The sequence below is a fragment of the Chanodichthys erythropterus genome, chromosome 20 (genome assembly GCF_024489055.1).
Source record: "Chanodichthys erythropterus isolate Z2021 chromosome 20, ASM2448905v1, whole genome shotgun sequence".
Classification (NCBI taxonomy): domain Eukaryota; kingdom Metazoa; phylum Chordata; class Actinopteri; order Cypriniformes; family Xenocyprididae; genus Chanodichthys; species Chanodichthys erythropterus.
The window spans coordinates 20,580,109-20,605,638 of record NC_090240.1 but is presented as its reverse complement, the minus strand read 5'-3'; the positions used below and the strand labels follow the sequence as shown (position 1 = coordinate 20,605,638).

General features: G+C 35.9%; 1 protein-coding gene across 11 annotated transcripts in view; it reads right to left on the bottom strand.

The window, feature by feature from the left end:
- Positions 1-25,530, bottom strand: part of casz1 (castor zinc finger 1) — a 266,705-nt gene that overhangs the window by 188,519 nt on the left and 52,656 nt on the right. For 5 of the 11 annotated variants that reach the window (XM_067372058.1, XM_067372074.1, XM_067372065.1 and 2 more), the window contains exons 1-2: positions 14,871-15,008; positions 12,933-12,993 (exon numbers count right to left, since the gene is read on the bottom strand). The gene's annotated coding sequence lies outside the window, so the exon portion shown is untranslated. Of the gene's footprint in view, positions 1-8,598; positions 8,651-12,449; positions 12,594-12,932; positions 12,994-14,441; positions 14,611-14,870; positions 15,009-20,610; positions 20,732-25,530 lie in introns of those variants that run through there. The other 6 variants (XM_067372059.1, XM_067372060.1, XM_067372061.1 and 3 more) reach the window with 5 other exon arrangements.

Here is a 25,530-nt window from a genome sequence, read left to right as displayed (position 1 = left end):
ACGAAGGATTCAGCTTGGGGTTTTGCCTGCCTCTCAAGCAAAACCTTCTAAACCCATTATTCTTTTTGCTAGAACTAATAACGTTTTTGTCTCTGCAGCTTAAGAGACTAATTGACTAGTTTTTTTTTGGAGGATAGCCCAGATGGAAAAATAAGTACCCCTTAAAGACCCTATTCCCTCCTCTTCCCACAGATTTAAGCCCCTTATTAATTAAACTTTCACCAAGTCAGGGGTTTTTATTAAAAACGATAAAGTCTACTGCCTTTTAAACAATTCTTTTGTATTGTTTTAAAGGGTGAAAAACGATTTGCATGACCAGAAGGAAGTTTTCTTTTGAAATGCAAAACTCATTTAGGATGAGATGCTGTACTTAAAGGGAAAGTTTACTTAAAAATGACATTCTGTCATAATTTACTCACTCTCTTGCGTCGTTCAAAGCATCTATGACATTCTTGCGTTCGTGGAATACAAAAGGAGACGTTTTGACAAATATTCAAGCTGCTATCCTCCATAAAATGAAAGTGGATGGAAAGTGGAAATCAATTAGCAACACAACTCATTCACTATATTTGTGTAGTCTTATGATAATATATGATCATTTTTGTGAGAAAAAGACACTTAGCCATTATTCATCAAAAATCTGTGGAGACCGATCACTTTCACTGTATGGAAAAGAGCATCTTGGACATTCTGCAAAACATTCCTTTTGTGTTCCACACAAAAAAGAAAGTCATGCAGGCTTGGAAATACATAAAAGTGAATAAATGATTTTTTGTGAGAACTATTCAAGTTGATGCAAATTGGCTAAATACACACACTGTTTGATAGTTTTACCACAGTTAAACTGTTCTGATGTGAACAAACAACATGCCGTGTGGATCTGAACTTGAGTCAGTGAGCTCTGGTTGACAGGATGTTTACCATGAGGTGTGTCTTCAAGATAACACTCTGTTACAATCAGTCATCATCTTGATCAATTTATTCATTTACATTGCACTATAAGCCTTGAAACAATATTTGCAAATTGATGTCATGCGGTTCAAGTTGTTTTTATACTGCTCAGAACATCAACTGTTTTTTCAACAGCCCTAAAACAAAACGGCACTTATTCTGAACTACGAGGTAAGAAAAACGACTACAAATAAAGGCAAGCTATGCCACTGATATCGAGTCCAAAAAGCAGCCAATGAATTCTCAGGGATAGTGGGAGGTGCAGCCGGCTGAAACTGAACTACACATTTTCGTGCACGGCCAAACACGTGTCTTTCTGTCTGTGTCCATACATACAGTATAGCACTATCACAAGACCCAAAATAGATCAGCTAAAGAGCAAGATGACCCATGGAGTGTTTGGAATGTGGATTTAGAAGAGACTGACAGCCAAGGCTGCTTCTGATGTTTAAACCCCAATAAAACTTGCACTCGTCTTCTGTAGCGTGAAGCTAATGGGTCATTCTAAAGCCAACAATCAACAGGCAATCAACAAACTACTTTTCTGCTTTCTGTTCATTTATATTAGTTGAAGAGCTTTTTATGTTGACAAAATTACTTCCCCACCCATATTCTTCTCCACCCTAGTTCAATAGTACAGAATGCTGAGGTGTGGTTGTAAAAATAAACAGCAAAAATGTGTTTGTACATTCTTTTTTTTTACATTTTCCCATAATGATCACACGGCAGAGTCAAACAGGAGCTGGCATTGTTAAGGTGATGTCTTACCGACACTATGAGAAAGTTTTAACTGCTAGGCCTTGGTTCATAGTCTCTTTTACACACAGGTTTCTAGCTTGAAGCTGATTTTCAGTTTATTACACTCAAACGGGTCAGTTTCCACAATATCCAGAACTCTTTAATATCTCAATTGTTTCACCTAGACCACAATAAGAAATTGAGAGTAAATGGAAACTTTAGTTGCCAGTTCCTTCTCATTGTCAAATATATATTATATAAGTAACTTTCGCTTTTTAACCTATGGGAAAGTATTATGACAAATTTGATCTCTTTGGCTCTGTTTTCACCTGGTATTAAGATGCGTTTTGGTCAATAGGATCACAAGTGGATGAGGGAGACACATACCCATTTACACGTGGTATTTTAATCCATCTCTTTTGTCCACTTTCAACCACTTCTGTCCTGATTTCTTTGAGGAGGACTTTCTATGGGCGGGTAAATGTATGTTTTTTTTTTGTTTTTTTTAGATCTTTCGATCTAATGTACAAAATAAGGTCATGCAATTTACATACGAACGCGCACAAAGACAACAGAGAAAAACACAAAGAGAGCATCAGTCTTCGTTTCTGCTCTGACATTCGCAAGAAAGGCCGAACGCGGTGAGTGCGTGTTAGAAATCAGGAATGCTGAGAGAACATTGTGCCTGGTGCGTCTTTCGTCTTCAAACCAAACTTTGGTCTTCAGTCAACAAAGTTTAAAACCCGTCTGGCTAGCACACTTCCATAGCGTTTACTCTTTAGGTCAGTAGGCGGAGAGTAGGCGGTCTTTAGTTGCTGTTTGAACACATTCGACCACATGAGCATACACTAGGAAAGCAATCCGGTCGAATGCATTTTCGACTATCTCTGAAAGTGGAGCCTGAAAGTGGACAGGCTCAAAACATTTTACACCCCATTTAAACTAGTATTTAGCGTCGTCCACTTGTGACCCAATCATCCATAATGTTTCTTAATACCAGGTGGAAATCTGGCCTTGATCTTAATTGTTTCTCCTAGTGGCAATGAGTGACAATGGATACTTTAAATACCAATCCCTTCTCATTTTTTCTCCATACCATAGTAATCTTACATGTGTCTCCAATGGGGTTTTAGAAGAGATCTCAACAGTGACTCAGTGATCTCGTATTTGCCAAGACACTAAAGTCTGGAATCAAAAGTCAGAGATTTCAGTATGAACTAATTTCTCATCAAAGTCCTCCAAGATTATATGAATTATTCTGTCCACATTCATTTTATAGCTCAAACTGATACTTATACAAAACATAGCTGAGAATTCTGTTTAGTCTCCTGTGCTTTGATAGAGCAACATTTAAGCAATAAAGGTTTCTTCTGAGAATAATCATGTACTACTATGCAAGTTTAATGCAAACTTTATGTGCAAGGAGGCCATAATGCAAAATACTGTAACGCAAGGCAGTTAAGGGTTACAGGGAAAGTTTTTACAGAAACAATGCATGATTAATATGACTGTTAGGAAACAAATCGATCAAACAAATCCACCTATCAATTTTATTCTATTCAAAGTGCATTATACTAGAAAAAAACCTTCATAGTACTATATAAAGGCTTCCAAGTATGCTCTTTCATTCAGCTGTAACTACTTACAAAATGTTGATGTGACAAAGCAATGAGTTAAATAAGGAAAGACAAATGACAAACATTTTATGAAGAAAAAAGCTTCTCTTGAACAAAATGTAATAGACCGAAAGACCGGCACAAAATCCCATTTCGTGAGAATTGCTCTTTCCAGTCATTCCACTTGAAAACAAAACAAAAAAAGAAAAAACAATTCAAGCCTGCTTGGTAATTTTTCCCTCAGTTATCTGTTTTCTGCTAACGAGATGTCACTAATATGTTCTGGAATGCTGGGTGAATGGGCAATATGATTGGCTACAAGGAACTTAATGATGTATACTAAATGTGTGAGGACAGCTTCTTCGTTGATTTTTTTTTTTTATGCACAAACACATTTGTTGACAAGCTTTTCCACAAGAGTTTGCCATTTCAGCAAGGCTTTACTCTCAAATTAGAAGTGATGAATCATTTCTAGGGTGCCAAATCCTTTTACCAATCAAGCAGCCTTACTGTTTGTTAGATTGTGCATTTTCCCTCAATTACATAAATCGTAAGGACAAGATGGAATAACGTAACAGGCAGAATAATTAAAAGAAAAGCGGTTTTCCTGTCTCCATTTACGAAGAAAAACAGCTGATTGTTTACCTGTGTTCCTTTCAACTAATTAAAAGAGAAAAGCAAATAGTGTAAGACGCCTGTTGACGTAAGTGCATAAGACAATTGTGATGTGGATTTCGCTTTATTGTTCCTCTCTCCAAACAGCATGCTATTCTGACTTAATTTGCACTAGTGTGCCATCCTGAGAGCATCTAAAGCCATCTTTAAACAGTCCCATTTAAAATTCAATGTGATTAGCTGCCAAATTGCTACCAAGTCTTTGCGTCTGCAGCGTAGGGATGGGGTAAAAATTTAATTAGGATTCGTACATAAAAGAGAGGTCTTTGTCACATTTTGCAAAATGCATCCCAGAATGACCACAACGTTCAAAGCTCCTTTGCTCCTTTGAATCAAAACTAATCGATCTAAAGGGAGCAAAGGAGAGAAAGTAGAGAAAAAACACACACATACACACAATTGCTTAGGGAGGACCTCGGTGGCACGGCAAACCCACAGGACGTGGCATGTTTAAATAATACAAAACTTTTCTTTAATCACAGTTTAGAAAATTGGCTAGGATCTTCAACAGGAGACAGCTGCAGAGCCCCACAGCCATTAATGAGATTCACTGAGGGTTTCCCCTTAAAATATTTACACCGTCCCATGGCACTGCAATACTGTCCTAGAATGAGGAGATAAGAACCGAGGAGGTGTGCTGAAGTTCTCCTAATCAATTTGCTAATTACTGGAGTGGCTATAGGAGAAGGGAGGAATTCCTTCTGGCAACACGGCGTACCAATAAACGCTAAAAAATTTATTTACTCAGACAGCCAAGTGGAATTCTGAAGTGGAATTACCACAAAAGCTGATTGAGATGGCAACCGTTGAGGTCTCTGTCAAGGAAGAAAAAGGAGCGGACAAATAAGCGGTCAATAAGGTTGTTCCGTAACATAAGAGGCTAAGTATCCTATCGCTGAAGGTGAGAGTAAAACAGAGACGTCAGGGCTGACACTCCACTTTCTCTTTGAGAAAGAAGCAGCTTTAAAATCATTGTGTCTTTATAACAAAAACATGGGGAAATGAAAAGGAAGAGAAAGCCAAAAAGAAACTATGTGAAGAAATACACTTAAAATGTATAGCTGTTTATATATTTGAATACAATCATTTTTAAATTAATGTATTATTTAATTGTTGTTTTTTTATTATTATTTATTTTAATTCAATGTTTTATCTGACACGGAGCGGGTCGCCCTATGAACAACTGATGCATAGAATGAAGTCCCCACCCTCACAGAGATTCTATCATAGTTGTTATTAATATTATTAAATATTAAAACTTTAAATTTTCTGTTTTCATTTCAATTTTAGCGAACTTTTAGTAATTTTGTTGTATTTTTGTCATTTTTATTAGTTTTATTGTTTTGTTGTCAATATAGCTTTATTTCAGTTATAGTTATTTTTGTAACCTATATCTATTTAAAGTAAATAATAATGAGAAATGTTGCATTAGCCACTAGATGAAATTAAATAAGTTTAAAGGTATTTAACTTTGTAAAAAAATTTAAATAATGAGTCAATACATCATCAAAAACTATCTAAAACATTCTAAGACTGTGCTCAACATACAGTGATTGTTTCCTGCGACTGAAGCCGATTTAAATACTTATACATGGAATTTAAACACTGACTGTAATCGCAGACTGAACGCAACCGGCTCTGACTGGACGCGTTTGAACGTGATCAGTCATAAGTATCAATTTACATTCATAATAGGCCTTACAATCGTTAAGTGTGTGCACGGCTTTACCCTGATTCACTATAGTAAGCCTATTATAAGAATTTATATTTCAGACCTAGCGGGATAGTTTTTACGGTAAATTGCATACACATCACTTGCCCATGTGCGTATCATTATACGCACATACACATCAAATAGAGAAATGTTGCTCCGGCTACTTTGACGTGCCATAGGTTAGTTGTCACAACAAATGCAAGAAAGGTTGACGTGGAGCACGCTACATTCACACAAAGCCAGAGCTTTCCCTATCCAATCTTTTTTTTTTTTTTCCTTGTCTCAAGAAATATCTGTGTACATACGAAACCATTGAAACCGACTCAAAACGATGTAGTATACATGCCAGATCAGTATGTGGCACTGTAATTCTGCCACAGAGACACACTAAAAATGGAGAATAAGACTTGGAGCATGCGCATAAACCTTGTGTGCTGTATTTTTTACTGTACTTTAGTAAATTTTAGGAATAAAGCTTTATTTTAGTAAAGCTAATAGGCTTGGTAGCTTGTAGTTCTCTAACAGAGTTGTCGCCTTTGGCTTGCTTAGTTGGGGACACTTGACATTTGATATTCAATAGTATTCTTGACATTTATTCAACAGTGCTTCTGATCTGCCTGCATTGACACTATTATTTAATAGCTGCTGTGCAGCCAAATTATGTACCAGTTATCAATGTAAAGCTGCTTTGACACAATCTGCATTGTAAAAAGCGCTATATAAATAAAGGTGACTTGACTTGACTTGAAGCATTATCTATTATGAAGGGTCATATTCATCCGCAAAGTCATGCAGAGCTAAAGCACAACCAAAACAATGTTCTTCCACAAAATGCATGCAGTTTTGTTTTTTTAACTGCTAGAGGGCCAAAAGTTACATAGTGTACCTTTAAGATTTTAGATTTTATTTTATTTCAAGTAACGAAAATGTGCACTCAGATGTACATCACAACACAGAAGATCTGTCACCTTGTTGAAACTTTAAAAAACAAACACCACTATATCACAAAAGGAGAAAAAGGGAGTAAAGCTAAGTCTTTGGCTTAAGTCAGAGAGGCGTTAGCCTTTTGAGCCCCTCCGCACCCTCTCAGCAGCAGTCCCTTCCCACCCCAGAGGCCAGACTCAACACTGAACCTGTCACAGAATGCAACCCACATCCTCCTCGAGGTTACAAGAGGAGAAACAGGCGCCTTCCTCCCGCTCAGACGCACTGATTGCAGCCCCTTTCTCTGACCTGTCCCTCGGCCACGGCCTTCCCGCCCTGCCTGTCACACTGCACCGTATGTCTGCTACTGCACGTGCATCAATTAACATAAACTAAAAGCCCCAACAGCAAATGATAAACAACACCACAGAGGAAGATGAAGAAACATCTTCTTTAACAAGAGTGCAGAAGTGCTTAGAGCACGTGCCCCTCATATTTCCGAGTCATTCCGAGTTATTTTAAGTGCAACAACCCAAAAATATAAAGAAATAAAAATTCATCTTAGTATCAATATCAGTTCATCTTGAGGTAAATCTCAGTGATACTTTAGGTTTTACAAAATAAGTGAGCTTTTTTCTCTTGAGTAATTATAGATAGATAGATAGATAGATAGATAGATAGATAGATAGATAGATAGATAGATAGATAGATAGATAGATAGATAGATAGATAGATAGATAGATAGATAGATAGATAGATAGATAGATAGATAGATAGATAGATAGATAGATAGATAGATAGATAGATAGATAGATAGATAGAATTATATATTATTAATTGATTTTGAAATACTTTATTTATACAAAAATTATTATATTATATTATATTATTACAACCACTATTAATACCTGTCATTATTTACTCACCCTCACCCACGTTTTTTTAATGGAAAACAAAAAAAGTTTTTTTTTTTTAAATACTTTAAAAAAAAAAATTCTACACAGAAATATGTTAGGTTATACTGCATGTTTTCTATTTCCTTGGGTCACAAAGTGAGCCATGACCTCCAGTTTTTCATACCACTGCAAAAATCGGTATCAAAGGGTTAGTTCACCCAAAAAAGAAACTTCTGTCATCAATTACTCACCCTCATGTCGTTCCAAACTTAATTACTTGTAAATGAGTAAATGATGACAGAGGTTTAATTTTTGGCAGACTATCCCTTTAAATAAGAAGAGATTTACATTGTATTTTGCATAAGTCTTGGATCGGTTCAGCTTGAGGTAAATCTCTGTGGTACTTTAGGTTTTACAAAATAAGATTGAGTTTTTTTTTTTTCTTCTGTAATTGAAAGACTTTACTGTTCTGCGAGGGGCTCTCAGCATCAGCCTAAAGCAGGATTTAATTTGTTCTTGCTGCCCCTAGTGGAGAACAACCGATCTCATATGCTCAGTGCAAAAAGAAAAGAAAAAAAGACTTTTTTCAACACCCATTCAGAAGAAGATTAAAGTGGGGAGTTCAAGTAAAATTAATCAACCTGTAGATTTACTAGAATCTCACTCTAAGCGCAGGGAATTCACTTATGATCTAAGATTCATACTAGACTAATACCCCTGAATACTTGAGGATATTTTTATTGACTGAGACAAAAAAAAAAATTCATATACAATAAAAAAGTTTTGTAAAAAAAAAAAAAAAAAAATCCTTCTAACAGAGTGATAACCATCTCATGATAATACACTTCTGCCATCCCTCTAGATTGTTGAACTCAGTTTTCATTTGTTTTCACTTCCTCCCGTTGTCTTCTACCGTGCTCCAAAACGGATGACTTAAAAGAGGCAATTAACAGATATCACAAACAACTCGTTTAGCAGACGGCAGCACAGATGAATCAAAGGCTAAACAAACCCCTATGGGCATTAAAGGCAAAAACAACAAAAAGAAAAAAAACCTGTTGCTGTGACATTTTGTTCCTCTCACCTCAACGCGCACCAGTCACAATGGACTGCTTTGCGGAGGTTCTGTGCTCTGATCACCATGGCGATGGCTCTCTGCCTCCCAGGCTGCCCCAGGGGGCGATGAGAGCAGGTTGCCATACAAACCCCAACCAGGACCGGGGAGGGGTTGAGACTACAGGGAACGCTGAAACGGGAAAGAAGCTCCAACAGGACTGGACCGACGCCGTATCGCCAACTAGTGCAAAGCTGAGGCGCTCCCAGAGGTTCAGCGCTCTGCTTTCTCAACATTTTCCATCTCCGAGCCAGAAAATAACAGTGGCACAAACAATTACGGGCTGAGGGCACTGCTGCTGAGGCTTTGCATTTCATTCATAACCTTTGAAAGGGCAGAAAATAGAACAAACGGTGAGACTCAGAACATCTGTTTGGGGGTAAATCATCTTTAAGTGACAGAGGGAAGCTGGGATAACATGACTGAGAAACAGACAAAGGCCAGCAGCTCTGGTTAACAGATCTGACTGTGTTGCGTTTGTTCATTTAGCTGCTGCATATTCACACTGAGCATTGCAGTCAATCAAGACCTGCTTTTATACTATTCATTATGATATTTATGCAGTGCATGATGTTAATAAGGGCATGAAATAGGCCAACAAATAGATCAGGGAGACCTCCAAACCAGGAGCATTCAAAACAAGACAGCCAGATGATGCACTAAACTCACCAGTAAGCTAAACACAGCTTTGTCCATGCAATCATTTAATCCTCTCAGAACTGTAATAAATACCTGACAGCAAACAAGTACACACTGCAAACATAAGTGCTGGTTTAATACTGCGGAGTGCAGCATTAACAACCTGCTCTTATGTGAAATAAAACATTAATTCAACATGATCTGAATAATATTTAATCAAAAGGTATTTTGAGATTTGAAATGATTTCAGTATTTTTTTTTTATCACCCATATATGTTGGATTGCAATCAGCATCAGAAAATACCTCAATGATAAAGTTGCAATATTTGTATAAATAATATAATCACATTTATAAAGTCACTTTTTAACCAAATAAAACACTGCAAGTGCCATTATCTAAGGTAAAATGCCTTAATTTAATCAATTAATTAAAATACATTAGAATAATTAACTAAAAAAAACATATATATATATATATATATTTTAAATGTTGAATATTACAAATATAAATAAAAAATACTTTCTGTGGCATTTTTGTCACTTTCAGTGGTATTTTTAGTTCTGACCCTGATTGCATTATTATCAAAGTTTGCACATACATACATTGCACATCACTTATATAACCTAACGTAGTCAGGATGACTCAGTGTAATTAAACCATATAATATAATATAATATAATATAATATAATATAATATAATATAATATAATATAATATAATATAATATAATATAATATAATATAATATAATATAATAATATAATATAATATAATATAATATTTTTTAGTTCCTTTAATGGTTCACACCTAAAGCCCAAGTTAGCAGACAAAACATTTTTGCAGTGTAGAAAGCATCAGTTCATGCACTTCTAACACCTAGCAGGGCTCTGTAACTGCTGCTGGGGGTACGGCTCATTCTGTGTCCCAGTGCAACCAGCAGGGAGGGGTGTGCATGTGCCTTTGTCCCCAGTAACCTTGGCCAGTGTTAGGATTACCTTGCATTTACACTCACTGCTCCTTCTTTCCTTAAGACTTATTAAGAATGATAATGAGCTCGGAAAGGGGCAGTATGTCCCTTTCTCTGTCTTGTTAGCTCTCTTTCTCTCTCTCACTTACTCACCCCCACCCCCGAACCGTTTCTCTCGCTCGCCTCCTCCTGCATTGAAAGGACCCAGGACAAATTACCAAAAAGGCCATTTTCATCTATGAAGTGAAGGCTTAAATCGATACTTATTCCATGCCTTCAAAATCAAGCCTATATTACTGTTGTCAGTGTGATTTGTTTATTTTTGCTCAAGTATATGCATGCTCTTTCTGTCAAGGGGAAATGCTCAGGATGCAATTCACCTTGAACCTCAATTATATTAGATTTCCCCACTGGTTGATCAAGCATGCAAAGAGGACATTTCCAGTGCACTAAAACAAAAATAATAATGACTATTAAACAAACATGTGGCCTAGGCACGCCTGCATGTTGAGAACGGAAGATTTTACAAGGTTCACAATAGTGTGAATACACATACCAAATCATTACAGCGGGCAATTTACAAAGTGGTGGTTTAAAAAAAAAAAAAAAAAAAAAAAAAAAGCAATTGCATTACATCTCGAGAGCTGTCAAGCATAGCGCAGAATCATGAATGTACATTTGAACACAAGGGTTACGGGTTCAAAGCCAAGGTCAGAGCAACAAAGAAAACAGGTCTTAGGTAGCACCTGCTCCTTGACACTTGCAGTAAATCAGTGAAACCTCAAATATATCCTTGATTTTGACTGAAGCAAATTAAAGAAACATCACAAAAATGAAAAGGCTTTCGCCACTACTTTACTAGCAAGCAGTTTTTAGGGAAACAATTTACAAGTAACTTGAGTTACATAATCAGATTACTTTTTTCAAGTAACTAGTAAAGTAACGCCAAATTTACAACAAAATATCTGAGTTACTTTTTCAAATAAGTAACGCAAGTTGAGACGGAGAGAATTTCTCCATGTTGAGAGAAATTGGGAGTAAGGTCACATGTCCACTCGACCAAAGTGTTTTTAGCCAGCTGAAAATGCTAGGCGCTCTGCTGAAAACACCTATCTGTGAGCACTTTCGTTTTCTTTCTTTATTTTTCAGTTGAGACGCTTTGTTGCTATGATATGGAATATCCGCGACACTGTTACTTGTAACTGGATGTGGCAGATAATTTGCTTCAGACTACAAACATCGACACAATGTAAAGTACTTGCTATGTATGTTCGGAGATCAGCAATATTAATTTCTCATCCATTTTGTTTTCCGTTCTCTGCTTGTTGATGTAATTGTACAGCAAGAATGTTGTGACAGTTGGTCGGTGTTGTATTTGTCCCACCCCTCCTCCACACTGATTGGATGACTGGCTAAAAAGTGACAGTGATGAACGCAGCATTTTACTCAAAGTTGAACATTCTTCAACTTGAGGAAACTAGTAAAAAACACTGAGCGTTCAGCGCTTGAGCGTGAAAAAGATGCTAAAGATGCTTAAAAAAACGTGGTGCTCCAATTGAAAACAACTGGAAAAGTACGCTAGCCGCTGGAAAAAAACGCTTTGGTAGACACAGACTAAGTGCAGAGGCGTTGTGTAGGATGCGTAACCATGATGGTTATTCTAGACTAGATCTAGACTAAATTTATGCATACATTTATTAATTTACTTATCCTGCATCCTATTCTTCTGTATTCCAGAATAACACAGCTGTTTGTCTGAACTGTGCCCTTTACTGTACAGGCATAAATTTGCATTTCCTTCAACTTTTGGTGTGAAAGGGCCTTTACGTTTGCTAAAAATATAACTTTTTTGTTGTTATAAAAATAGACAAATAAACAAACAGCCCAGCCCAGATGAGAAAACGTAACACAAAAGTAACGTAACGCATTACTTTCCATAAAAAGTAACTAAGTAACGCATGTAGTTCCTTTTTTTAGGGAGTAACACAATATTGTAATGCATTACTTTTAGTAACTTTCCCCAACAATGGTAGCAAGCATTATTTATTAAAAACCACCATTTATGAACATTCAATACTTTAGAGCAAATCAAACACAACCTCTTAAAGTACAAACAGCAGAGATGGAGATGGAGATGGAGATGGAGATGGAGATGGAGATGGAGAGGTGAGGAAGGGAATATTCAAGGCAGATGGACCCTGAGACTGATCAACACCTGTAAAACGGTTCGAGCTGGATGGCTGTCCAGATGGAAGTGCGTCTCCGGGCACGAGCCACATGCCACCACATTCCACAGACACGTTGCAGATCAACACTGTGGGACGGGGCCCCAAGCAAAGCTTGTCCCTGACAACTCCCACTTTAATAACCAATTACAAGCAACCTGTGAAGGTTTCAAATGTATTCAAAGGATTTCAAAAAGCTTTAATAATTTGACTTTTTAGGCTTTTTATAATACACTGAATTCATTCATTATTCTATTGATTAGACACAAAGGCTCGTCATTTGAATGAGACCCAGACACACAAAAAGGCTGTCCTCACACATAATTACTTATTAAATATGTATAATTTTTCATAACAATCAAAACCATAATGTATGTAAGCAAACGCACACCACAGACAGTGGGCACACATCACACACGAAATGCTCAGGGCACAAAAACACTTACATTCTAAACATTAAGGTTTCTGTTTACCTTCTCTTGGATATCACAGGCATTTTAAACACGAGATGCTTCCCCTCAACTGATTGGCTTACTGGAGACAGGGAGGGAGAAAGAAAAGAGTAATTAATTACTTATGTGAACCATTGCATGAGAAAGACAATAAACCTGCCTGGTCGCCATGGATATGACATATTTGCTCAGAAAACAACACAATAATTAGCAAAGCAGAAAGATCCAGCGAGAATATGCAAACTCTGGGGTTTAAAGTGGCAGTGATCTTTTTACACGCTATTGCTTTCAGACACAACACAAACACACATAATGAAAGGAAATGCACCTTGCAAACTAACACCACAAAAAAAAAAAAAAAGTTAGATGATACTAACTGTATTATTAGTCAGTAAATCCATATGGAAGGGTGGCAAATGCTATGAAATCATTTTGAAATATTGTATAATAATGATATAGTGATAGTGTTTCTTTGAATAAATAGCTGGATCACACATTAAATTAGTCTTCATTAAACTGTGTATTTAAAAAGCTGAGTATTATGTACTTAATGCACAATTATTGTGGAGAAGCTTTATATTACATATAGTTATTGTTATTGCTATAGTAATTTAAGCAATACATGTAAAATGTTATAAGAAGCTGTATAATGTTATAAGAAGTTCATTTTGACAAATGTCAGAGACAAACTGAATAAACAGTTGAAACAGAAAGCAAGTGACCTTCTACCTTGTCCTCTAGTGACCTATTGACTTCAGAAGATGCAATGCAACATATTGCTCAGAATAAAAATAATATCTAACAATTCATTTATGATTAAGAGTATGGAACTGAGAGCATTATAAGATATATATATATATATATATATATATATATATATATATATATATATATATATATATATATATATATATATATATATTTACTTAATGAATTGGCAGCAGTGGTTTCTAGATTTTACTGTAAAAATACAGTAATGATATGAAAAGCTTCCAAACGTGTCGTTTCGTGATGCAAATGCAACCATTTAAGATTTGAAACCCTCCAAAGGAATCCCCCCCCCCCCCCCAACAAAGATTAATTAAAAGTTTCACCAAAAGCAAAAGTTACACTATAAGTTAATGCTAAATTAAAAAGTTACGTTCGCCTATGTATGGAGGTAACCATAACAACAGTTCGTACAGTACTATCAGTATCAGCAAAACTAAATGGACTATAAACCGTCATAAAGTACTGGCATTATTTATCACTTTATTGTAGATTTACATAACCCAAATATATCACAAAAAAAAAAAAAAAAAGTGAGGTGGCACGAAAAATGACTGATAGAAATCCTGTATACAAACACACGTACATACTTCCATGCTTTCACTTTGCACTCGCGTGGCTTACACCTGTTAGGTGCCCGATCACGCTGTGGGTATTTAAAGCTTTCATAAAACCTCCAATATCAAACTGTCTTTCGTCTTACACTGATATTTATATTACGTAGAATGACATCAAAGAAGAAAAAAAAGCACTACGACTTACTGTACATATCTTTATTATTCGGTTTGTGTGCAGAGACATAAGAGATGCATTTCTGAAGCATAAATAACTGTAGATCGAGCGGACAGGTAAGGACGGGCAAGTCACGCGTTATCCAAGGCGATCAAAAAGTTGTGAACTACTTTTAGACTAACGTATACAAAACACCGCACGGTTTCCCTGAACCGGTCCGCGTCTGTCCCGCATGTAGGTGATTGTAGGTGCGCAGAGTTTCAGTTCTCACGTTCTGCACTAAGTGACGCGTTCTGTCCAAAACACAAGCTTTTTAGACTATTATAAACGCACTCACTGAATTACACACAAGCGATCTATTCTATCATAAATATCTGATCATATTAAACTCACTGAGTCATAAACAGATAGTTACATTTGACTAGTGAGATGTAGCTCATCCAAAAACAAAAGTCTTACCTGTAACGATACTTCCTGGCTTTTCTGCGACTTTCCAACTTAGAACAAATGTTGTGTATAAGGTGGATTACAAGGGAGCATGCGTGATCAAAGTTGCCTCATTTTTTCATTTTTTCATTTTTTTTTCTTGTGTTGTTATTATTGGATTTTCCTATTTCTAACATAGGGCGGGTCGCTCGGAAGATCTGCCCTGGAGAGCCGCTTCAGAGTGGGAAGAGGAATCCTTAATTGAATATCTCAGTTAGCGCAGTAAGTGAGGAGGAAAACATGGAGTGGATTACATATCCGCCTCTGTCACTGCACTGTGGTATTGATCTGAGCTGCACTGCATTGAATGATATGGGACTTTTTTATTCAGTTCATTTATATGACATTGTTGTGATCACCTTCTAAATTCATCCAAATCCTACAATCTCTTTTGTCTAAGAAAAATATGCTCTCCTCTGCTGTATATTTACCATTACAAGACATTTTGAATGTTTCAGTGCACACAGTTTAACTGTTTTACCTTTGAACAAGAAGTAAAAAGACATTTAATTTCACTTGATTATATCATGTTTTTTTGTCAATTTTAAAGGTTGTTTTTTTAAACATGCAGATATTGTACAAATTTCACCTTTAATCACATTTTTATTGAAGCTATTTTTTTTCCCCATAATACATAACATAATAATCATGAAGGTTATACAACAAAATACCCTCAAGGGGAAAAAAGAGCTGTGATAATGTATTTCAAACCTGAACTTCTCCTTATCTAAATTCTGCACTCTTGTGAATTATTGACAAACAGATTATTGCTAATTAGCAGTTTTGTGATGTGCCCTGCTTGACATAAAAAAGAATAAGGGATAATCAATATTATAGTCAGGGTAATGCTATGATCTTGCAAAATCAACTTTTGCAAACATTTTGCAACTGAATCAACATCAATTGAAAATTACATTTTATATATATATATTTGCTGTAAACGCATGCGATAAATTTTTTCCAGTTTAACACGTTAAAAATATTTAACGCAATTAATGCAGCATCTGGTTTTTCTGTCATCCTTTTTCTAGCATTACAATATGATCACGCTCTCATCCACGCAAATGCTTTTAAACCATTTAAGTGTGCCAAAAGAGAAAAAAACGTGCTGTCTGTGAATGTCCTCTCTCTCACACACACATGACGCACAGAAAGATAAGCGTATTGTAATGTTGAATGGCTATAATTCATGTTTAAAAAATTGGGGGGAAAATCAATTTCATCGAGACATAAGTATTAGTATCATTAAAAAAAACTATTTAAAATATACAGTCTTTATGTTGTTTCTTTATGTTGTTTTAATTTGGAGATTTAAGGCCTTTGCACACTGAGTCCGAAATTTTCATATGCGTTTTTTCCATAGACTGTAAAAAAAGATGGACGACGCGACACCGCTTCCTTGCACTGTAATGAACTGAAGCCAAAATGGGCCGACGAATGGGCGCTGACACGTTACGTAATACGTCAAAAAAAAAAAGCTTGGAGCCTGGGCATGCGCAGAAGGAATCGTCAGTGGAGCCCGGAGGCGGAGTCGCAGTATCAAACTTCCGCCCAGACGACTGCGTCATCATACATGTATTTTAAATAGACTATGAAAATTATACACAATTTAAAATTCTACCTATAAAATAATAGGCTATTCTGTTTCTAGAGCAATAATATTTTTGAAACAACAAATTCAGTAGATAAAATCAATATAATATGCCACTAGAAACAACTCTAAATCGTCAGAAAGTCTTATTCAACTGCATTGAGAGAGCGGGGTTTATGACCTGTACTGCATCCAGCCACCAGGGGGCGATCAATGAGCCCGCAGCTTCACTTTTCAGGAAGTATGAGACACACCTGGTTTTTTCGTATTCGTGATCCTAAAAATTCGTTACGCACAGAGACCTTGCACACTGAGTCTAACGCGTATTAATGAATCCGTTGCGGAAAAATTTGCAAAACAATACAAAATGGAGTCTTCAAGCAATAAGCATTATTTAGTTGTCCTCTCTCTTCTTAAAAAGAGAAAAGAAAGAGGAAATATTGGGTCCATCCAATTCCGAGACTGAGAAAGGAGACTTCCACTTCATCAAGGAGCTGAGGGATTATCCCGAGTGTTTCAAAGTTTACTTCAGGATGTCAGTAGCTCAGTTTGATGCTTTGCTACTGGCACAATCTTCTTTATATTCGGTCTCTTTGTATTCCGCTCTTTGTTTGTCATACAGTGCTACTGCTATGTGCTGTAGAAGACAACGTGGATCAACTTGTCAGATGGCATTTGAGATTTTGGTGTTCGCTTGTACGATGGCTCTGAATTGTCAAAATGTCTCTCAAAATGCATGCCACGGATGCGAAAAACGCAGAAAATCGAACCTGATCTGATTTTTTTTATAAAGTGTTTGACACAACATGAGGTCGTATTTATTTTTTAACGTGCGAAAATTTCGGACGCAAACTTTAGACCTTAACTGTGAAATTATTATATTATAAAATATATATATACACATACACACACACACACACAATACACACATAGTGATTTTTAAGAAACAAATGTCAGCTTAATAATAAAATATTTATTTTACCAGCATTTATAGGTGGCTTTACTTAACAATCTTTTTTAAAAGACAACATAAGGATAACCTTTCACATTTTTAGCTATTAAAGCAGGATGAAATTATATTTCATATCTGCTGCTTGATAAATATTGAAAGACATGTTCATAGTTCAAATCCCCATCCTATTATTGCCTGTGGGATACTGTTACAAACGGTACATATTTAATGATGAAATTGCCCCACAAGCCCACAATGTTCAGAGGTAAAGCTCATGTTCTGCGGTTCAGACTGTTGGGTTCATCACTTTTAAATGGTTTGTTTGAACATCATGTTACACAAAAGAACTTCTCTAAGGTAACGCAAGAACTATGAAAAGGGCGCACAAAAAAATAGGGCTCACATAGAATAGCCTTGTGATTGATAAAGTTTCATTTTATAAGTTGTTTTGCAATTTATAATGTCAAGCTTTTTCAGAAAATAAAATCTCTAAAAATGGTTGATTTCTCTATTTTATAAGCGAACGAGACAGAACCAAAACTCCAAAAGAGATTCAGCATGCCCTTCAGTCGATTCCCCTGATGGTGCAATACTGTGATACAGAATAATTATGTAGTAAGAAAGAGCAAAAATCAATACATTATTCTGCAGATCACTTGATTCAGTAATGACTAGTACAATTATTGCCATCCATTGATTCATTAGAGCGGCTCTCAAGGGCAGACCCAACAAACCCTTAGCCTTCTGACTTCTTCTCCAGTGCCATCACTAATTATGAAACATTAAAAGCTAATCGCAATGTAGGACAAGGTTAGAAGAGCCATACTGCTAGGTGGAACCACTTAAAGCAATTAGTTTCCTTCTGTCCACATATTTGGTTGAATTTTTCTTTCAAGTCACTGGTCAGCGCTATTAAAAGAGGGAGGAAAACAACACAGCTGGTGTACACGGGAACTTCCAGCAGCAACATTTTTTTTTTTTAGCGTGACATAAACAAGAATATTTTGTCATCAAAAAGTGTTTCTCTTAGGTGTCTGTTTCTGCCAAACTGGAATGGGAGGGGTGTACGAATAATTGGAACAAAGACAAGACTTTTAGTACATTCCATGCAAACTTAACTACGCAAACAATTGCACTAACTGAAGAGAACAATAGAAATTGACAAACTGATGAATATCACTCCTAACGTCTGCATTGACAAAGTGATAAAGCACTGTCCATATGGCCCTGCTGACATGTAAGCATTTTTAATGCGAGGACACCTTTGCCCTACGCAAGCAGAAAGCCTTGACACTGGATTCGTTGAGTATAATCACCTCTAACATAATGAGCTTTAACACGTTGTCTCCTCTCAATCGCATTGCATGAATAATACACCAAAAGAAGACACTTAGCTTAAAATATTAGGTGTTCATTGCAACAAAAGGAAGTGACAGATATGAATGCCGCAAGCAAATCTCGGGCCATTTGTTCCTCGGTCACCATCCACACTGGCAAAATAAATTGAGGTAAAAGGGTTTCATTTTGACATAAATTTGGGTTTCAGTTTATAGTCAAATATATATATATATATATAAATATATATATATATATATATATATATATATATATATATATATATATATAGTCACATAGTAAAAGCACAAATTATTATATAATTTTTTTATATATTTTTACTAGTGGGTTCAGGACAATATAGTTCATTTATGTAAGTGAGGATAGCAAAATAATGTAAACTGTGCCATATTATACCCAAAAATTCTTCATACAGTGGACTACCAGTAAAATTGATAAAAATTTGGGACCAAAAATTATTCAGACACTTTGACCTGACCATGTTTTGCTTAAGTGTTATCTGACATAATTAAGATTATTTTTTTTCTGACACAGTTTAACTCTGAGATCTTGTCATATTTTATTACAGTGTTTTTAATCTATAGTGAATAAACTGTAATAATGAATGAAATGTTCAAGGTGTCTGAATAAATTTTGGTTTGACTATATATATATTGCAGGCGTACATATTTACTGTGTGTATATATATATATATATATATATATATATATATATATATATATATATATATATATATATATATATATATATATATATATATATATGTTGCATGTATGTTACGTTTGTAAATAATTTTAATATAAGATATTCTGAGATGGTACACTGCAATTTATTAAAATATTTTATACATTAAATAATGTTTAAATTACACATATGTGCTTTAAAAAACACTTTATCAGGGACAAGGCATTTGCTTCACAGAAACACCAATTACATGATGGAATACTACTGTCAGAGGAAAAAGTATAATTTCTCTCTGTTTCGATACCTGTCCTCAGACAGATCCCTGTTAGAGCGTAATTAAGGTCGACTGTGAAACTCACTGGCATATCGTGGAAGGGCAGGCAACTGGCATTTACCTTAATTAGATAAAGATATGTACAAGCAATGTCCTCTAGAAGAAGGCGCCTGTCTTCCAACCGGAAGTTAGGAGTGCTGGCAGCTGCCTGTGCTCGGTAAATAAGCAGCAGCTTTGTGAGTTGATGGGCGAATAGAGGGAGGGAGAGAACTAGGTGGAGATGGAGAAGTTTAACCGACTGGGCAGCTGTTATAATTCTATCCCCTCTCTGCTGACTTGAGTTAATGCTCTCTTCAGCCTTTGGATTGTTTTATTAATATAACTAGTCTGCAGTATACCTTACATATGTACCTGCAGAATTAACCATACAGGACCTTTAACAGGTGTTTAAGTAACCAAGCTTATGAGAACACGGATCACTGCCACTAATGTTTGGGAACCCCCCTGAGTAACAATGTGTTCTCCATGTTCATTTATTTGTCTCACTCGCACACAATAACAGGTAGGTGGTCACTTCCTTAATCACTTACTCAGGAAATGAAAGTGTGGAGCCTTGTCTGCACATTATAGTACCAAATCAAAACAAAAACACTGGCATGTGTGCATAGGAGAATGCTTTATCCGATTATTTTAAACTCTTTAAACGTGCATTTTATTAAAGGAAAACAAAAATCAAAATCTTAGCACACTTATTCAGTATCTGCTGCAGCCATTCACATACAGTATAATATAAATCAGAGGTTCTCAAATGGTTGATCATGACCTAATAAAAGGGAGGATAAAACACTTCCCATACCTTTTGTTATTGACGTCAATGGCTGTGCATCCAATCAAGCTATACAGCAGAAGTTCAACTGGTACGTGGCAGCCCAAAAATGTGTTGCAGGTCTGTTCTGATAGGGTCATGGACAGCAAGGGAAATGTAACAAATAAACTGCAACAAAGCATATAATAGTGCATATTATTATAGCAAAATAAACAGGCTTATTAACTTTAAAAGGGAGGAGAAAATGCTTCCCATATCTTTCATTGTTAACAACAAGCATTCAATCAAACAAACAAACTGTACAGTATTTCGGTCCAAATTCATCTGTCATCAGCTAGCCAAACTAGGCAGATGCCAATATGGAAAAAAATATAAACCAAAATATTACCCACACCACATTAAATACAAAATGGCAATGGTTTTTAAGGTGAAGTGTGCCACTAGTGCACAAAACAGAAATGCAAAAATAATGACCCAAACTCTGTCCCAGCCTGCAATTGGTCAGCCAAAGAGGTAACCCCGCCCCAATATCACATCACTGGTATGCTCAAACAAAAAGAGCAATTAAAATGCATATAAAGGGATAGTTCACCCAAAAATTAAAGTTGTTTCAAACCTATATGAATTTCTTAAACACAAAAGAAGATATTTTGAATACTATGGGTAACCAAACAGTTGATGGACTCCACTGACTTCCATAGTATTTTTTATGTATTTCTTTTTTCATACTATGGAAGTAAATGGAGTCCATCAACTGTTTGGTTACAGACATTCTTCAAAATATCTTCTTTTGTGTTAAACAGAAGAAAGAAATTCATACAGGTTTGAAACAACTTGAGGGGGAGTAAATGATTTCGTTTTGGGGTGAACTATCCCTTTAAATGCTACAGGTGAACATAGACATGACAACATTTTATTATACAGTTTGAAAAAAAAAAAAAAATTTAAAGATAATACCTAAGAGTGTTATTGAATTAGTGTTTTTAAATATTAATTTTAAGTGAATGTTACATAACAACTAAGGTAATCTACATGTATAATTAGCATGCACTATTAAATATCCAGTATTTCTCTGATACTGATAAAATGTCTAATATCGGCAAATAACCAATATGGTACCAATATACTGTACTGTGCATGCTTAATTCACAGTCATCCATTTATTTCCTTTTTGTAAGAAAAGTGCTCAATAAAGATAACAAAGGTAAACTAATTGTAAGGGAAATGAATATTCCATTTTAATATCGGCCAAAATATGTATATTATATATATCAACCAATATCAATAAACTAAAACAAAATCTGTATGTGCTGATTAACCTACAAATGGCTGTGCAAATTAAGCTGGGAAAACAGAAATAATTGTTACATCCAAAATATGACATACTTCACCTTTATGACAAACAACTGTGCAACTGTGTTGAAAGTGTAACATAAAATCTGGGTCCTGAAGCAAAACCAGCGGAGAACCGGTGATATAAATAGTGGCACCATTTCAAAAGGGCACACAGTGGAGGAAGGCCAGTGCTCTGTGTTTATTAATGCTGTCTACCAACAATGCTCGTCATGCAGCCATATGGTGCTGATAAGATATCTGGGCGCAGAGTTAAAATCTAATTTTAATAAATTCTTAATCAGCTTGTAGGATACTGAAACAACATAGTTAATGGAAATGTGTGGAGTCAGCGAGGTCTTTTGCAGTCGTGGTCTTTAATAAGATTTGAGAGGCATTACAACAACACAGCAGTCAATGTCACGTTGAGCTGCTCTCTCTGTCTGTAACTCAAATGCAGGAAAAAAGGGAAGAGGAGAGCGGCGAGCGCGGGGAGGAAAACATGGTCATCTGTTTCAAAAGAGACGGAATGTGATCTCTGGGGGAGAGAGTTGCAGGCGCTGTATATCACATATCATCTTCTCTGATCATTCACGCTTTCTAATTACTGAAGGTGAGGAGGGCCATAATTTTATCGTATTTGTTTTGCATCACTGCAAAAATAGAAAATGAGGGCTTGCAGAGCTGTACCAATTTACTTCATTTCGACCTTGATTAAAAGAAAATTAATTGCCACATCTCTCATTATGTTGCAAGCGGCATTTGATGACTGGAATGGAAAAACTAAAAAAAAAAAAAAAAGAAACAAAAAACAAGACGCACAGCCTCACTGGGAGTGCAAGCTCGACCCGAGTGTTCAGGAGACAACACATTCTTTTAATGATGAAAATAAACAGGCCTTTTAACACAAGCATCACAAGACAATGTCAAAGATATTAGTCTTAATATCACAACGGTTTTCTTCATGGTGCTTAACAGCGGAAGAGACCTTGTAACTTTGCCATTTTGTCTAGCACATCCTTCGCAAAACACAATTAAATCTTTGAACCGAGTTGCACTAAGCTTTGTTAAGTTAAGGAGACAAGCCACTGAGCAGAACTTTATGTTGACTGACAAAACAAGAAGAGATGAGAGGATCTAAACAGATCACCATGAAGACTATGTAACAAGACAAGCTCTGCAAGATACAGAGTCCAAATGTCTGTGAGCACATTAAAAATCTGGGATGTCTTCAATTAAACCTATAAATTAGCTTTTTGGGGGTTTAAAATTAATATATAAAAGCAGATAATAATTTTTGTGTTATGGCAAATAATTCATTTAAAATATTAAATGTTAATCTTAAAATTCAATTAAAATACTCAAATTAAAATCAAAAAATCAAAAACTAAAATCAATTATTGTTTTAAATGCTCCTAGTTAATTTAGGCATCACAACATTATAATGTAGGCTATTGTATGAAAATTTGATACTCATTTTGAGGTTTGCCGAAGATTACATTGAACTGTTATTAAATTATTTGTGTTTTTAGATTAACTTTAAGTGAGTGTTAGATGGTAAATACGTAGGCTAACCTAAATGTAAAAATGTAAAATGGATGGACAATTAAATATGCCTCCATGTCGTATATTAAAACCGTTTAATGCACAGAAAGTCGTGGATTATACCTAATACTACAATGGTCATTTACCAGCACTGACAAGTTAAAGGTGCCCTCGAATTAAAAATTTAATTTATCTTGGCATAGTCAAATAACAAGAGTTCAGTACATGGAAATGACATACAGTGAGTCTCAAACTCCATTGTTTCCTCCTTCTTATATAACTCTCATTTGTTTAGAAGACCTCCGAAGAACAGGCGAATCTCAACATAACACCGACTGTTACGTAACAGTCGGGGTGTACGCCCCCAATATTTGCATATGCCAGCCCATGTTCCCAACATTATGAAAGGCATTAGACAAGGGCAGAACGTCTGGATCTGCACAGGTGAATCATCAGACTAGGTAAGCAAGCAAGAACAATAGCGAAAAATGGCAGATGGAGCAATAATAACTGACATGATCCATGATAACATGATATTTTAAGTGATATTTGTAAATTGTCTTTCTAAATGTTTCGTTAGCATGTTGCTAATGTACTGTTAAATGTGGTTCAATTTACCATCGTTTCTTACTGTATTCACGGAGACAAGAGCCGTCGCTATTTTCATTTTTAAACACTTGCAGTCTGTATAATTCATAAACACAACTTAATTCTTTATAAATCTCTCCAACAGTGTAGCATTAGCCGTTAGCCACGGAGCACAGCCTCAAATTCATTCAGAATCAAACGTAAACAATATAACAGTATACAATACTCACATAATCCGACGCATGCATTCAGTATGCATGATGAACACTTTGTAAAGATCCATTTGAGGGTTATATTAGCTGTGTAAACTTTGTTTATGCACTGTTCAAGGCAAGCGCAAGCTCCGTGGGCGTGGAGCACGAGAATTAAAGGGCCAGCAGCCCTGAATCGGCTCATTTATAATTATGCCCCAAAATAGGCAGTTAAAAAAATGAATTAAAAAAATCTATGGGGTATTTTGAGCTGAAACTTCACAGACACATTCAGGGGACACCTTAGACTTATATTACATCTTTTTAAAAAAAGTTCTAGGGCACCTTTAAAGCTGTACTGTAATTGATGTTTGCAGCACTTATGGCACATTCAAGTCATGTCGGAAAAATCGTATATACGAGCTGAACAATGTCGTAAATACGAGCGTCGTAAATACGAGTCGGGATTTTCTTTAAAGGTTTAGTTCACTTTCAAATTAAATTTCATGGAAATTAAAAAAAATTATATACTTTTAACCAGTGGTTCCCAAACTTTTTAGAGTGGAGTACCCCCTGAAGGGATTACCATGCTTCTGCGTACCCCCTCTATTCCACTTAGACTACAGTCACACCTTTACCATTAAGGGACAATACTTAATTGTCCTAAATTGATTTTTCAGTGCATTATACCTTTATGAATAACTTTATAAAATAAATGTTTAAAAAAAAAAGTTCAATAGAGAAATATGCAATGATGGTAAAACGAAGTAAAACTTTTAAATATTAAACTAAAACCGCCAGTAGGTGGAAGCAAGTCACTGTTTTTATGAGTGAGTCATCGAGTCATTCGTTCAGTAAGAAGCATGTGGCTGTGAATGAATCATTGAATCATTGACTCTCTCAATTCGTTCAAAGCCGCAGAATTGTTCGCGAAACAGACATGTTGTAGTTCTGCTGTGGTTACCCCCAGGGGTATGTGTACCCTAGTTTGGGAACCACTGCTTTTAACCATAAATGCTCATCTTGAGCTAGCTCTCTTCTTCTTCTCCGGCAGTGTAGACGCTGCTAAATGTATTACTGCCCTCCACAGGTCAAAGTTTGAACTAATTGCTATATACTTGCACTAGCATATTGTATATGACAAATTTGTTTAAACTTTAACCTGAGGAGGGCAGTAATACCCTTAAGCCGCGCACACACTTAACGATTGTAAGGCCGATTATGAATGTAAATTGATACTTATGACTGATCGCGCTCAAACGCGTCCAGTCAGAGCCATTTGCGTTCAGTCTGC